Genomic DNA, 8951 nt, shown 5'->3' with positions numbered 1-8951 from the left:
ATATTACCAGTTTTCAAAAAATATGGCACATAATGCTCAAAACACAATCTAATTATGAAATGGTACAGTACCTGTTGTCACACTACATGCACTAATTTCTCACATTCAGTGGTTCAGTTCAACAAGGTGCTAACTAGGTTAAATGTGAAATTACTAAACTAGTCTGACTAATTAGCTGCATTCCATTTTCAAGTGCATTTTGGGGTTATGACCTTTTTCAGTATTTGTGTGCTTAACATGTATCCCTTTCAATTCAAATTCCAGTGTTTTTAAATGTTATTAAATTTCAACAAATTAAACTGTGAATCTAAATGTACAATTTTATTTTGAAAAGTCATGTTGTTACAAAACTTAAAGGTGCAACAAATGTCTGATGCTTGAGTTCAGGTCCGTCCTATTGGTAACTTATAAAGTATGGTCTAATGAATTAAAATTATTTTTAAAATAAAGTTCTTTAAAAAGAGTGAGAGGTATTTGTGAATGATGACAAAGTCTAAATTCAATAGCGTTAAGCTCAAAGCCTATGAATTAACAAATGCTTATGAAAACAGAAAGTTCGTGTTTCCTTTCTTTACTAAATATGTTTTTGTTAATGATGGTGGGAAGTTAAGATTTTCAAAGTTGGTATAAAACCTTATCAAGGAAAAAATCTTTTTATACAGGTTTTCTGAAACAGGTAAAAATCTCTCTTCTTTATGAGCATTCATGAGTTCAAGAAGCAAATAGGTTTAGTGTCTTGAATATGGAAATTATTTAAATTACTTACAGATGAGCTTTTTCAGCCCTTTGTGTCTCTAATATAAAATAGTTGTACCATGCTTTCTTTCAACAATCCAGAAATGAAACTAAGTGCTGCAAGCATGATACTGAGTGTAGACTTCACGTTCTTTCTTATTGTGAAAGATAACTTACTTTCCTGAACTGCAGTATGTTTCTCTGCAAAACCCTTTGGTATTGAATATTAAAAGGGAATAGATTAATTAGCTTCCAGTGAGTATTCCTCAGTCACTTCAGGAACCCTGCTGTATGGTTCTGGTAAGTGGCGTTTTGTATTAATCTGCAGGGGGAAAGGTGGGTCTCAATTTTTTTTTTTAATCTTGTGTATTGTTAAAGATTTTGTCTATTTCCAGAAACAGTAAGACTTGTAGTGGAATACCTGTATTGAGGGGTGGGGGGAGATGTTGATATTGGTTCTGGTGGCTACTTTAAAGACTTTTTTTAAAAAGTGACAGGGCTTAGCTTGATGTAGTTTCTGCAGCAGTGTGTAATAAGCTTGTTTGCCATCCAGTTGAACTTAACAGTACTTAAGTTTTCATTCTAAGAGATGCTAGTCAAAGAGTCATTTCCAGATGTATTCACATCCATGAACATCTGGGTGACCAGAAGAACTTTTAATACCTTGTTGTGGTTTAACCTCAGTCGGCAACTGAGCACCACATCAGCTGCTCGCTCACCCCCCCCACACACACACACCCCCGGTGGGATGGGGGAGAGAATTGGAAGAGTAGAAGTGAGAAAAACTCATGGGTTGAGATAAAAACAGTTTAATAATTGAAATAAAGTAATAATAATATGATAATACACAAAGCAAGTGATACACGGTGCAATTGCTCACCACCCTCTGACCGATGCCCAGCCAGTCCCCGAGCAGCGGACCCCTGGCCAGCTTTCCGCAGTTCATGTACTGAGCATGACGTCCCATGGTATGGAATGTTACTTTGGCCAGTTTGGCTGTGCCCCCTCGCAGCTGCTTGTGCACCTCCAGCCTTCTCAGTTGGTAGAGCATGGGAAGCTGAAAAGTCCTCGACTAGTGTAAGCACTGCTCAGCAACAACTAAAACATCGGTGTGTTATCAACATTGTTCTCACCCTAAATCCAGAACACAGCACTGTACCAGCTACTAGGAAGGAAATGAGCTCTATCCCTGCCGAAACCAGGACATACCTTAACAGTGTAAGACAGCTTTATGTATGTTATGAAAAGTGAGGTTAGTTCTTCTAAGTGTTCTGAATAGATTCCAGTTTGATCTGCAAGGTTCTCCTTGCTAGAGTTTCACTAGGCTTAAGTGCAGTGTAGCTTTCACATCACATTTTTATGCTGTTTTCACCATTGGAAGGGTTAGACTTAAAACAGCTTTTTACTCTTCAGCAGTATGAGTCTCTCACAGCAACCTGTGGATCTTTTACCTGCATCAGGGAATGAATCTTCTTTCTGCTCCTAACAATTCCTTTAGATGTGTCCCACATCTATCACTCCTCCTTTCACGGTTATGAAGATCATCGATCTTGAGCAATTCATGATGGAGATAAATAATTGCTACTAAACCATGAATGTGAATTAGTTGCCATTATTACTTTTTTACATTGTTAAAATATTTCTTTACAATAGGCTTCAAAGTAGTAATTTTTGTGTGCTTTGAGTGCTGTATTGAAGTGGATAATAAAAAAGAGAAACAATCACAGATGATTGTTTTGTGTTTCTGCTGAGGGTTCAATAGGACAAGACTCTTTCTTACATTTTTGCACTGAATATAAGAAACTGATTTCCAATAAAAGCAGTTAATGTAAAGCAAAAAAAAAACCAACATGGATGTGGTCAGTATAAATGACTAGGAACTCGACTGTTGCAGAAATGATATAACAAAGAATTGTTTGGGGTGGTTTGGGATATTGGATGTGCATTTTTGGCTAGTGAACTCAGGTTGAGCCTTAGGTATAGACTACAGTTACAGCAGGGAGAGTCAACAGTCCTAAATTTAATAAAAAGAAAATCAATTAAGTGGTCAACATAAAATATGGGGGCAATTTTCCCGGATTCTTAGCAGTCTGAAAAGTCCCATATTTGTGCATCAGAAATGCATCACACTGTATGCAGTGTTCCATGAGAGAAGTCAACATGGAAAATCTTAATTGCATGTGAAATCATACGCTTCAGAAAATGGGGAATGTTTGTTCCATATTGGACACTTCTAAGTATCTCTTCATTGGTACTATTGAGAGTGGCTGTGTCTAGTCTGTGTATAGAATGAAACAATGAAATTGAGGATACTGTATATTGCTTATATTAGCAAGCTAATGCTGCATACAAATTAGGTTAAAAAGTGACCCTTTAAACTCATTACTCAACTGAAATGAAAAAACCCACAATATTTGCATGTGAATATGTAACTTTTTTTCAAGATTGCGTCTCTGTTCAGATGGCTGTTGTAGCATACATTTTTTTCTAAAACATGAACTGCTTTATGCAGCTCAACTGTTTGGAGAACTGCTGATTTTGGGGCATCTGTGTTTACTTTAGGTTTCTTTATTTTTTTAAAATACTGTTCCTAGTCTATTTAAAGAGCCTTTCCTTAATAAAAAGAATGGAAATGTCAAAGATTTGTATTGACTGTGCTTTTGCTTCAAGTGTGCAGGTATTTGATGAACCTACAGGATGATCCTGTTACCTAATTAATTCACATTTAATGAATTATTGGGAGTCTCTAACTTAAGCACTCTGACCAAACTTTGTCTGTTTTGAGGAGTGTATTTTGCTGTCCTGAGTTATCTATTACCTGCTCTGCACAATTAAGTGGTGTTTCTGTGTTGCACACTGAAGTGTGATTGGTAACAGCATAAACTTGGTTTTAACTTAGTGAATTAGAAGACTAAGAGGCTTTGTAACAGTCTTTGGGGGGCTGACTTTCTCAAACTGTGTGCAGCTTTTTTCTGGCCCCTCTGATGCATTTATCACATCAGTACTGTTCATTCTGAGCTGCATCATAGTAGCGGAGCCCATTGTGATGAGCTTTGCTTCCACTTTGTGCATAACAAGTCTGTAGTTGCTGTACTCTGGATAGCTGTAGTCTTCCAGCTCCAACAGTAGCGAAGAAGACAGCAAAAGAAGTATGTAATGGGGAAAACTGGAATTGTCTCAATCTCCCTTGTTTTCCTTCTTGCAGGAAGTGTTTTCCTTTTCCCAATTTGTCCTGGATGGCATTAGATTTTAATAGGTATCTTGGAAAACGTGATTCCTGTCCTCTTAAGAAATAATTTCACATTTAACTACCAAAGCAAAGTTTCTCTGTGGGACAGAATGTGTTTGTGTATTACTCTGCAGAACCAGGTACATTCTAACGGCAGGAAAGCTTTCCTCATTTAGCAGCAGGAGTGCAGAGAGAACAGACCCTTCAAAGGCCCATAGCTGTGTAAAATGCAATCTTTCTTTTCCCTGTATAGCACTTCAGAAAATGGGGTTCTCCTCCCTTACCAATACTAATAAAATAATCTCTAGGTTTAAGCTGTCTTAACAACTAAATATATGTGGTAATGATTGAAAAAGACCTTTTTAGGGTAACAACAGAAACAACAGGCAAAGTGAAATATAGCATCTGGCAAAGCAATCTTCAGGGGTTGGTTGGAGATAAAACCAGCTTAAAGCTGCTGTTAAATTACTATGAAGGACTTGGGGATTTCTAAAAGTATTTTTATCCATAGTATCATTTTGAACCACCTTTTAAAAATGTTTTTATCCAAAGCATCTCATACGCTCTGATTTTGAGAAGGCTGAAGAATTCAACAAGCTAAACTAGAATTCAGTTGTAAGCTTCCAATAATTTTTAGTTCTTCACTTCATTAAACCAGGATTAAAATCTTGAGCTAGAAGTGATCTTTTTAAGGTGTCAGGTGTCCAGCTCTGGGACACTTCAGAGAGATCATTTTTTGGCTAGTCTCTGTTAACAAGATGCCTCCCTTTAAGCTCTCTTTAAATGAGTAATTTCTTTAAAATCACTTACTGAAAAAAAAAAAAAAATTACTGGGTTTGGCAGCCTCCTTATTGCAAAAAAAGGCAGTCCTCTGTGCAGCAATCTGCTGTCATGTTTGTTCTAATCCATAAATATGAAGTTAAGATCCAAAATTTTTTTATGCATAACCACATACCTGTTGTTATTGTTGGGTTTATTACAGTAATGCTGGTAATTGGCACCCATCTAGCGTGGAGCTATGTGGTACTGATACTGCTTTATCGCATCAATTCAAGTGAGTATTGCCAGGAGAAAAGCATTTTCATAGAAGAAGCAAGTACTTCTACTAGCAAGAAGTTAAGTTTACGATTTTGTTGTCTTAGTAATGATTGAAAAATACTGAAAATATTATAAACAGTTAATGACTCCAGATAAGATTGATTAGTCCAGACACTTAAATACAGCAAAATATGGTTTTTTTCCCCTCCAACTATAGTTCCCATTTCCCTCTTTGTGCATCTGTATGAGAAACACATGCTGCTTGTTTCATCCCTGGCAGTGTGTCTTGTTTTTATTTTACCTTTGATTAGAGTCTTCTATTTTTTTCCCCACTTTGACTTTTTTTTCCCAGCATACAGTTAAAGGTGTTCTTATAATCTGTTGAGATTTGATGTATTTGCTTACTACAGCAGGTGGCTCAAAACAGTTAGCAAAGATTTTTGGCTGATAACTTGCACTTACACCAGAAGTTAAATTTGGTCATCTGACGTGTGTAAAGGATCAGCCCACACATTAAGCTTGCATTTGATCCTTTATGCATTGAGAAACCAGACTTAAGAGACTACCTTTTCAGCTCTTGGTGAAAGGCTGTCAGTTGCTGCAAGTGTCATGGTAAAATGCTTCTGCAATATCTAAACGAGGAAGTTGTTCTGTCTTAAAAAAAAAAAAAGCAAAAACATTTTTTTGGGGGGGGGTGGGGGATGAACTCTAATGTAGATATAAATGTGATTTATAGCTTACATTAATTGGCAGTGCCCATTAAACCTACGCATATGGCTTGTGTCTCCTTACACTTTCATATGAGAGAGTAATGTGTAGGACAACCATGGTCATATTTTCAGATAATTCTTACCAAACTGATTGTTGGATACCTCATCTCATGAACTTCTTGTGAAATCATTACAAAACTTTTAAAATTTTTCTGTTCTTCTGTCTTGATTACTGGCGGGGAGGGGGACCATGGCATAACTGTTAGTGCGAACTTTGGTCACGTTTCTGTTCTATGTTAGTTTCAGATACTCTATTTTGACATACATTCAATTCTCCCTACTCTCATGCTTCTTTTTCCCAAGGGAGTTTTGTATGGCACAGAAGAGGCAAGTTGTGCCCCAGGACAAACAGAGAATTTACGCTCCTGATGCTGCTAGCTGAAAAATCATCCAGAAGACTGAAATTGTTCAATACCTTAGTTTTTGGTTAGGCCGTGATCTCGCTTCTGTTCACAAGGGTCTATAAGACCATGAAATGGCTTTCAATAAACTCCATCACTGAAAGCTATTAAAGTTGTGATGGTGTAAGTTTCTCATACGGAGAGAAAAAAGGCAAGCAAATAGGAATACTGCGTTTCTTTTTTTTTTCCCCCTCATTGTGGAATGGTTGATTGCCAGCGGAGTCCCACTGTGATTTGCACTTTTGGTTTAATGAAAAAGAGATGTAGTGAGGCAGCAAGGTTTACTGATGCCACATTTTTCAGAGTAGTGTAAATGAAAGGTGATCAGTAAGTCCCAGAGCCACAAATCACTGGGGTTTGGGAAAATGCTCCAGTACCTCTATATTCAGGGATGTTTTGCTCTTTTCTACACAACTGCTGTAGGTCACTGTCTGAAACAAGATGTTGGGATAGGTGCATGTTTGGCTGTATCTGATAAAGCTGCTTTTCACCACGTTTCTGTGTTTCAGTTGGGGTGTGATCTTTATCTAAAACAAAGACCGAAAGTTCTGCTTGCAAACATGAGAAATACATCTATAGATATAACAGAGGTTTCATGTAACCTGCACCTTATAGGTGAACATTGAGGGCTTTTTATCTTGACAATTTCCACCTGAATAGATTCTTTAATTTAAATTTCACAGCTTTAGTTCTTTACTTGTTGCAGTTCATGAAGCAATTTGAAATACTTTAAGTGGTACAACAGAAAGACATCTATGCTTAACCTTGCTAGCCATCAGTAGTCACAATTCATAATGACTATAAATGCCTGTATAATGAAAGATAATCAGTATGAAAATGTCATTGCACTTAATTAATTACAGATATTTGATGGTAATGAGCTAATCATTATGAGCTTTCAGGTTTTGCACCACCAACTCAGCATGTTTTAGAAAAAAGTGAAGTGGCACCCAGCAAACTTAACATGAAACTGAAAGATGTGTATGAACCTCTCTTAAGCTTCTTCAGGCCAATGAGTAAGTGTCACTTCATCACTGCAGCATTGTTTCTCTCTTCCCTTTCCCCTCATTCGGCCTCACTTCCACCCTACCTGTCAGCATTTAGTGTATTTAAAACCCTCGGTCTGGTACTGTAAAACTCGCTAGATCTCTTCAAAATGGTATTGTTAAATGCCCCTTTGGAACAATCATAAATTTGCTTCCACTGCGTTACTACCCTCCTACAAAACCCTTCATCATCAGTGATGTGATTGTGCTAGAAATGCTGGACAGTTTGGAGTAGGATCCACCTTGCCTAGCTTTGTTGTATCTGATCTGAACTAGTTTTCTAGTCTCCCCATATGCGCATAGGAAGAGCAGTTTGGCACATCCTAAGTGAGAGAAGGATTTTGCCCCACAGTAGTGTCTTCTACTGGCTAGGGAAGGCTCCAGGGCCATTGGCTTAGACTGAACCACTCACCTTTTGGACTGCTGAAGTTAAATGACAAGAACCACATTATTTCATAAAATTATTGAGAAGGAAATCACAATGCTAATTTGCTAATATCAGTAAGAATATATCTATGAATACAGAAAGGGCTTGGCATGTACAAAAATTGCAAGCCTGTTTCCATAATTGGATCACAGACGAAGAGAAAGGAGAAGCAGAAATACCACTTTTCACTTAGTATGTTTCTGCATTACCTTAATATCAGTGTACTTCCACCGCTATTACTACCACCTAGCCCTAAGTAAACACGGAGGTCTCATGAAGTGCCTGATCCCCCATTTAATAAACTGAATTTGGCTACCTGTGATGTCTATGATAAACATGAGACTGACAATGCAGCCAATCTTGGGAGTGGTGTTGGAACCAAATGTTTCTTTGCAGCTGCTGTGAAAAGTGTCACTGAAGGGATGCAATACTAAGTTTTACAGGAATTAAATACGTAGAGACAGGTAATTTATGGCCATCTTACACATTTAAGCCCTTCCCACACATTTCAGCCCATCCCACAGAGGATCTCATGATTATCAATAAATCTGTTATTAAATAGCAAATTTAAAAATTGCTTAAATATTTTCTTCAATAACTGGATTGGCTATCTTGGGGGTTTTTTCCTATCACCTGATTTTCAGCTGCTTGTAGAAACATTCAATTAGTACCAAACAGAGAGTTGGCTAGTTGCAATATATTCTATGCTGGGCCCTTAAAAAAAAAAAAATTAATTGTCTTAAATTTGTCATCTTTTTTTAATTAGAAACAGTCCAGTCAGAAAATTTAGTTTGTTTTTCCCACTTACTTTACAAACCTAAGTACAAAAAAGGGGCACAATGGTGTTTAGATTCACTCTTGTAAATGTTTCTTACTGAAACAAAGCAAATTGCTTAAGATTTTGTATGACATGATTTTAGCTTTTCTGTTAATTTTAATATAAAGATTGATTAGTTTTTGGGAAAGAACATACATGAAAGTCAATGGTACTGTTTTGTGGTGGACTTACCCTATCCAAACATACTAGGGACACCAAAACGATAACGTCCCTCTACTTAAGCATTGCTCCTAGGATAGAGATCTTACATATTATTTCTTTTTTTAAAGCATGCCGTCGCAAAGATGAACAAACCTTAATTCCTTGTCATGTAGGAGAGGGCCTTAACACAACTGAATGCTTGAAAAATAAATGTTGTCCTTCCAAAACTGGCCATGAACTGAAATGTTACATGCCATTTAAAGACAGTAAGTATACTTCTGTAGATTACTGCCTCATAGCCAAATGCTGCTTCTGGTCAGACAATG

General features: G+C 37.1%; 1 protein-coding gene across 1 annotated transcript in view; it reads right to left on the bottom strand.

Annotated features, from left to right (window-relative positions):
* Window positions 1-8951, bottom strand: part of LOC103922933 (chromosome unknown open reading frame, human CXorf40B) — a 700660-nt gene that overhangs the window by 67051 nt on the left and 624658 nt on the right. The window lies entirely within an intron of this gene.

Source organism: Pygoscelis adeliae, unplaced genomic scaffold (assembly GCF_000699105.1).
Source record: "Pygoscelis adeliae isolate BGI_AS28 unplaced genomic scaffold, ASM69910v1 Scaffold100, whole genome shotgun sequence".
In the NCBI taxonomy this organism is placed as follows: Eukaryota; Metazoa; Chordata; class Aves; order Sphenisciformes; family Spheniscidae; genus Pygoscelis; species Pygoscelis adeliae.
Note: the sequence above shows the minus strand (reverse complement) of the source record. Positions and strands in the feature narration are given on the sequence as shown.